General features: G+C 37.9%; 1 non-coding gene across 1 annotated transcript; it reads right to left on the reverse strand.

Moving 5' to 3' along the window:
- Nucleotides 1–4,349: 4,349 nt before the first annotated feature.
- Nucleotides 4,350–4,421, reverse strand: TRNAG-UCC (transfer RNA glycine (anticodon UCC)). The gene has a single exon. It is a non-coding gene; the product is annotated as a tRNA-Gly (tRNA).
- Between the last annotated feature and the right edge of the window lie 3,828 nt (nt 4,422–8,249).

Here is an 8,249-nt window from a genome sequence, read left to right on the forward strand (position 1 = left end):
AGGCATGGTGTTCATCTGACCGAGCTGCACCCTATGGCGATCGCCAAGATTCGCCACTTCGAGTGGGTGTGCCGGATTCTGGGCATCGAGCCCCATGTTGACCGCCTGATGACCTTCTACACTTGGAGGTGCATCCAGGGGTGGTATACCCTGACAACCCGTATCAAGGATTTGAAGATTTGCGCGACTGAGCGCAGTCTTCGCGCGTGGAAGCGGGAGTTCTTCTTTATCTCCGCTCGCGCCATTCCCCTTGCCATGAAGTTTAAGAATGGGCAAGCTCTCCCAAGCCTTCACGCCTCCAACTACCAGGAGGCAGAATGCTTTTCGAGGATATCTCGGATCCAATCTCCGGTTTACCGGTTTGCGGAGTCCGGGATGGTCATGTTGGGGATGAGCCGGGTCTGGAAGGCGGCGGACGCGCAGAAGGTTCCGATCGTCCTCGAATACGGTTCGAACTCTGTTCCTTACGGTATGCTTTCTTTCCTTTTGTTGATTTTAAATTTCTTCTAACTTTTTCCCTGTTTATTTCAGAGGGGAACGACCTGCAGTCGCTCCTTAACCCGCGGGAGGCTGACGGTCCCGCACGGATGGGTACTCGCGCTCTGGACGAGAACGAGTTGCCCATCCTCGAACAAACTGCGGATCGGTTCGTGGAGGTCTATCCGCTAGGCCATGAGATCCTTAGCGCCAGGCGGCCAGGTAAGGCGCTCTTCAACCCTCGACCCCTCAATGTTGAAACCTCTGCTGGAATTCCTCTAATCGTCTGTTCTGATGAGGAATCCGCAGATGGTCCTTCGTTGGTGCGGAAGAAGAAAGCTGCCGGCGGGAAGGGAAAGGAGAAGGTGGCCTCCACTGCCGATCCGGTGCCTCTGTCTGACTCGGAGACTGAGAGCGAAGAGGTGGCGGGAATCCCGGTGGTGATAAGACCACTGCTCCGAAGGTTGCGACTGTCACCTCCGGAGAGCCCAAGAAGACGACGGTGACCGGCGCAAAGAGGCCGGCTCCATCGGGTTCTTCCCCGCCCGTCCGTACTTTCAGGCTCAAGAAAACCCGTAAGTACAACTTCCTTCAGCTTTTATCTTCATAGTTTAATATTCTTTTAACATTTATCTTCTTTACGCAGGCGTGGATGTTGACGCATTCCAGGGTGGAGCGCAGAGGAGTACCTCTCCGCCAATGACGGTAGGCCCGGTCAGCCTACCTGAGGCGACGACCCAGGCGGCTGCGCCTGCGCCCGCTGGTTCAGTTGCTCATTCCTTTGAGCCGACTGTTCCAGCCGAGATGACGTCACCGCCGGCCGTGAGTGCGATTTTTACAGCATCCTTCACCGAGCCGGCGGTTACTATTGCTGCGGATTCTGCGGCAGCGACTGCGGCGGCTGCTACCATGCCCCCGCCACCCGGCAACGACGGCCGGTCCATCAGGTACGCATGGGGGTTCTCGCCAATCTTCGCCACCTTCCCATCTGCCTGACCTCTTGGATGGATTTCCTTTGGGTTCAGGTGATGGGTTCGGCGGCTATCGGCCTGTTATAGACCCTACAGGTGCGTAGGGTTCCTTTTGCCCTTTTTCACTTATATAATTTTTATCATCTTTTCCTAACTGCCTTTTGTTTTTTGCAGTGTCGGATTCCAATGAAGTGTATGTTCCACGATGGAACATACGCCGAGGAACAACCCTTCGCACCCCTGTGGAGTGCGTGGAATGGGCTCGTCACGCTGCTCCCAGTGGTGCGTTGGGGGAAGCCATGGCTAGCTACCAGGAGGGTAGGCTAAGCAATGAGCTTCGGGTTCTTCTGGCCCGGATGCAGCCGCGCGTCGAGCTGCTTTGTCGTGAAAACGACAAGTTAAAAGCAGCTCGCGCTAAAGAAGTAGCTCAGGCGCGGGCTATCCGGGAGGAGACTAACTGGACCCACGACAGTGAAGAAACACTAACTGGACCCACGACAGATTATGAGTAACCTGGGGGTTAGATAGATGTTTCCCACGAGGGGTTAGACCCAGAGAAGATGGTTCTTCTGATAACCTGCAAAATAGACACCGTGAGCTTGTCACTGAGAAGGGGGGGTTCCTCCTTGTGACCACCCTCCGGCGTGAGAATCAGACTATATTGCTCTTTAAATATAAATGTATATTAAGAGATTGCTAGAGCAGATATCAGGTATAATATGATGATACAAGATAAGATGAGATGGTCATACCATTTGTGGTATTTATAGCCGAAGGTAGGTTTTCAAGGAGGTATGGCCGGCTGCAACAGTGTTCCTGTTCCACCAACAGTGGCCTACGCACGTGCCCTGCTGGTAGTTGGTGGGTAGGTAGCGGCTGATAGCGACCAGGCCTGCTGTATACTATTCCTTTTCCACCAACTGCCGGCTACGCACGTGGTGTGACAAGAGTTGGTGAGTAGGCAGCGGCTAATAGTGACATACAGTGTAGGAGCATGCTGCTCGCCATACTGTTGTCCATAAGCTGTCGTACCTTTAGTCAGATCTTTTTCCCATACCTCGTCAGGTACAGTACTTAAGATCTTCCCGTATCGTACGGACTGGCTTATTTGGACGGGAGTATTCCCCCTCCCGCCACTGTGCGGGATTGTTTCCGGCTTTGCTCATTCCTTCAGGTGACACTGAATGATCGAGAGCTAAGTGCCTTGTGCGTGTAGCCTTGCTGCGCGGGTGGCCTTCCCTAATGGCTTGTATCCGAGGCTGCGGGGACAGGCGGAGTCCTTCACCATTGGGAGGCATTTCCTGCGGGAACAGCTTGCGTACTGCGCGTAAGGACGTCACGTCTCTGAGCATGGTTGGTCCTGCGGATCCAGTTGGTTTCTGCGCAGACGTCCCTGTTCAAGGTGAGTCTTGCGGGTCCAACTGGGCTCTGCTGGGACCTACCTCTTCAACAAGCCTTTTTAATAACATTCACAATCAATTAGAAGTTTAGAACCCACACGTCAAAATTGACAACCCCATTTACCATAAAACGGTATTCGGGAACATCAGCAATTCAAATAGCAAACATCTCAATCTGATTCATTTCGAAAGTCAACTCTCATTTCACTATCACTTCTCATATTTCAAGGGCTCATTTTTGTGGTCGCACATGACAATTGTAATCTCAAGGGTAATGATAGGAAAATCAATCAGTAACGGATATGAAACGTGTAGAATTTGAAATAAATGGTAGAAATGGATAAGCTACGGGTCGATAGAAATACAGATACACCACTTGATCAAACCGTAAAGTGTCTAACACACGTTTAAGATACAAAAACCACCACCTAAACTTGTGATTAGATTCCAAATCTCACCATTCAAAATGCTAAATGTGAACTAGCAATGGAAAATTAATTTTAACTCAAAGTCTATTGAGAGAAAATTAACACAATTTATCAAAACATCAAAAAACTGATCTTAACCTTTCACCATTTGTTTGATACATAGGTATAAATTTTAATATAGAAGAAAATATTACATTCATCTTGGATACTTGGAAAAAAAAGATGACAAGAATTCTTATTATAAATATATAATAATCATAAAAGACTTTATAGATGATTTGATTCTCCATCAAAATCATGACCAAAGCGTGGTCTTAATTTGTGGGGCCACAATCTTTAACACATGTTCCGCCTATAGAAAGACAAGGCGCACAACCTTTGTTAAGCATGAAACAATCATCTACTGTCTTGCATCCTACAATATCAAAACGTCTTTCATCTGTCATTGTTTTCAACCACATCCCTAAACAAATAATTCGAATAACCAAATATTAGATGAAATACAAGACGTTGAAAAATAATTAAATACAAAAAATATTATCTAACCAGATGAAATGATGACAATAAACATGAATAGAATCAAAGTTTGTTGAGTATTCCTCATCCTTTTTCCTATGATTTTATTTGTTATGCACACTACATACATGTATGTGCTTATATATACATACAAGCATATAAATGTTGTGATATTCTCAATTAAATACACTTAATATGGACATTATACCCATTAGTATCATCACATTCATTATAGAGATTATGTGCACATAAATAAAATATCTTTCTTCGCTCTTGTTTTTAATTCTCTTTCCTTAATAACGATAAAAAATTAAAAATACATATTAGAAAAAATTGAGTATTTACTAAAAAAACAACCAAAATTTTCTTTTTAATGAGATATTTGTTTGCATTTACTCATCAAGATATAAACATGATACCATAAAAGTTATGATTTTAAATGAATATATTATATATACGCATAGGGAAAACAATAAAAATAAAAATATTCAGAAGTTAATTATTAAACTTCATCATTATTCAGGTATAAAGATATGATTAAGAATATTAAAAACATCTGCGTTTGCCGGGAGTCGAACCCGGGTCTATTGCTTGGAAGGCAATTATCCTAACCGTTGGACTACAAACGCTTTGATATGAATATCTTGTGGTGCAATCTCAAACTCTCAAGCATCAAATAAATGTAATTACACTATAGATAGGTTTATTTTTTGCAATTTCAAAAGCCTTGTGTTGTATCAGCTGATTTGTCATTATTATGCCTATTAATAAATCAACTCATATATTATCTGATTTTATACCGAGAATCACTTGATTTATAATGAGACATTCAAGTCATGTTTTTGAGGTAGATGAGAGAATTGCAACTTACCTACAGGGGCACAATGGTCCGACTGATGAATCTTAATGGTCTGTAGGGCTGTCTCGTGGGTAACCTAAATAAGGCAATGGCTTAGGCCTCCAAATTTATAGGGCCTCCGTTTTAAATTTTAAATAGGAGTTATGTATTTTGAGATTTTAAAAGTTAGAGTTTTTTTAAGATTACTAACTCATTGATGGGCCACAAGCTAAGGAGAATTGCTTCACATCCATTATCACTGGATATCATTCATATTTTATAATTCTTGTATACTCTCTAGCGATATACGCATAAAGAAAAAATAAATAAAAAGGCCTCAACATTTTATTTAGTTTTAGGCCTCCGATAACGTTAAGCCGCCCCTAATGGTTTGGTAAGATATATCTTAAGCTTCAAGAAACACAGGCACGCTCACACAGTGAAAACTTAGTTTATTAGAAGAGTTAGAAGAGGACACTTAATCATAGATATGAATAATATGATCAATAGACGAATAAATCAATTAAAAAATGAAAGATATTAAGGAATTACATATACATTAGAAGACGTCGATTACCATATTATCGAGACACGTCAATGTAGAATGGATAGGAGTTGAGGTTTGGATGTTGGCGGTGCGTTAGAAGTTCAAAGAATAAAACCAAGGATTCAGTGCACTTGTAATCCAACATTTTATTATATTTTATTAGAAGAGTATGATAAGATAGGATATGTTTTATTTTTGCTATAACTTATAACTGTTGTAAATGCTTTTTTTTTTTATATATTAGTCATATCATTTAAACTTATACTATCTATTATTACTAACTTTAAATTAATATAATAATAATTTTTTGAGCGGTTTATGTTAATTATGTTTAAGGATATCTAATTTAATTTGTTGTGTTATATTGGTATAACCTAACAGGGATTTTAAATACAAAAATAATTGGCATCTTTAAAAAATATATTTTATGAAAAAAGGAGTTTGGAATAAGGTGTTTGTATTTGAAAATTTTAAGAGTTGCCAACAAAAAAAAAAGTTTGAACCAAAGGGCTTAAACTTTAATTGATATAAGTTAAAATGATAGTTTACTTTTGAGATTGCATCGCACCATTATTCATAGAGGTTCGAATTCGAAACTAGGTTGCACAGTTTAATATTTTACTCCTTATGTGCATATATATTTATTTTAACATTACAACTTTCTACTATAATTTTAAAAACGAAGATACAATATGATACCCGCTTAGAAGATTTATGTAAATGCTTCTTGACTATTTTAATGATTTCGTTATAATTTAAAAAATGAAGATACAATATGATATCTATTTAGAAGACTTATGTAAATGCCTTTAACTATTTTAATGATCTGGTTATAACCCACAAATGCTCTTTAATTGTTTTAATGATATATATTAATTATTATCATTTAAACTTATTTACTAACAATTATTAAAACTTTAAAATTAATAATATTTTTCTAAACGAATTATGTTAATTATGTTTAACCATAACCATTTTATTTTATTTTTTTGGACCAGGATTTTAAATAATAGAAATAACTGATATCTTAAAAAATACTAGGCGGGTGCCCGCGCGATGCGGCGGGTGTCCGAACGCAAACCCTGCAAATCACATAACAATTAAGAGTGTTCATGGTTCGGTTTAAAGCCTTTAAACCTTTTAAACCAGTCATCAGTTTAGTTCACGGTCGGTTTTTTTTTTTTTTTACATTCACTCAGGGTTGGTTTCAAAATTTTAAAACCGTAGCTAAAGGCTTAGTTCACGGATTATGCTGAAAACCGACCATATGATATCAGACCAAACTTAAATGTTGTATGCATTTTAATCTCTTTTATTATTTAGTATTTGATAAGTTTTGTTATATATATTAGATATAGTTAAGATATAAATAAACAAAGTTTTTTTTAATACAAGTAAACATGACTATTGCAACTTTAAATTAACCTAATTCCAGTATAATTTTTTATAATCTTCGTTCTTGTTATAATTTCGCATCCTAGGTGTTCCATTAATCTTTACCATTTATGTAGCTAAAATTATCATTTTTCCTATTTTGTTATATATAAGAGAGTTGGTAACGATTCGGTTTCAATTTTCAATTATTCAATTTTGGTTTGGAGGAAGAAAAATCGATACTAATGGTTGGGCTCATAAGTTTAACTTACAAACCATAAAAAACTGACATCGAGCACCCCAATTTAACTTATTAATTTTTTAAAATTGAAAGAATTATAACAATATCATACTCAAATTAAAAAGAATAAAATGCTCGATTTTATGGTGCACTTTTTTTTTACAAAAATATTAGCGTACGAAAAAATTATGGTCGTTTAAAAATCGTGGTGGAAAGTTGGTTTAAGATTAAAATTAAAAATATAATATGGTTAAATATGAGGGGGCAAACTTATAAGTTAGGTGAATTGTGTTTAAAAGACAAGTTTAAACACAACGCCGGCGAAGCCCCAAGCACACCCACACCCACACCCACACCCACACCCACATTCTACATCTGCTTCTCAGCTCTCGTTTCAGCCCTTTGTTATCAGGTATTCTTAACTTAATTTAACATCTAACAATTTGTTTTGAATTTACATCTTTAGGGTTATAATAACAGAATGATTAATAAGTTTGAGGTTATCGGAAGGATAAGCATCTTCTTTGTTAAGTGTCAATTAATTAGTTCTTTGTTAATATATTACTTTTTGGATTTAATAAATTGAAATTCAAAGCTCTTCATACAATACAAAAATTCTCTTAAATCTTGCTTTATAATTCTTTAATGGTATTTTGAAGCACATATGCTTGTGGTGTTTGTGAGCCGAACCGTTATTAATGGTTTTCGATAATCGAAATCTAAAACCGAAAACCAAACCAAACCGTTACTAACGGTTTGGACAGTTTGGTTTCACGGTTTGTCCTTATAAGGCCTTAAAAAAATGGCATTAATTATAGAATAAAAAACTAATTTAATTAAACAATATAGAATGAAAAACTAATTTAATTAAACAAATAAAGTACAGTGCTTTAAACAGATTATTACTCAAAAGATCCCATGTTTAAGCTTTAATTGCTTTATGTTTTGATGATTCGTCAACAAATGGCCCAACACACATGACATACAAATATTAAGTTAGTAGTAGACCATCTAATTGAATCACTCATGATTCATCTAGACAAATATTTGACATACACTCAAATAGATCCAAGTAATAATTAACATTCGTTTTTGATATAATGCTTATGTTTGTTTTAAATATTGTGCTGTGTAATAACTTTATATATTGTTAATTTGTGCATGGCAGGTACCATGAGGCCAAAGGTGAGCAAGGAATCTGCAGATGCAAATACTATTGAAGGGTTGAAAGCGTTAGTTCAAAGGGTATAATAGTAAAAATGCAAGTTTATTTTCTTTTCCTTCTATCTCTGGAACACACAAATTGTTTAATTGTCTTTCCTTTCATTAAACTCGGGAACACGAAATGAAAACACATATTTTCCTTTCCTTTCTTTTTCCTTTTCTTTCTTTTCTCTTCTTAAGTGAAACTCGAGAACACAGTGTAGAAGTTATAACAAAACTTGGGGCCGTACAAA

Source organism: Bidens hawaiensis, unplaced genomic scaffold (assembly GCF_021521415.1).
Source record: "Bidens hawaiensis isolate Kalapana, Puna unplaced genomic scaffold, B.hawaiensis_p1.1 tig00031709_1, whole genome shotgun sequence".
Lineage (NCBI taxonomy): Eukaryota > Viridiplantae > Streptophyta > Magnoliopsida > Asterales > Asteraceae > Bidens > Bidens hawaiensis.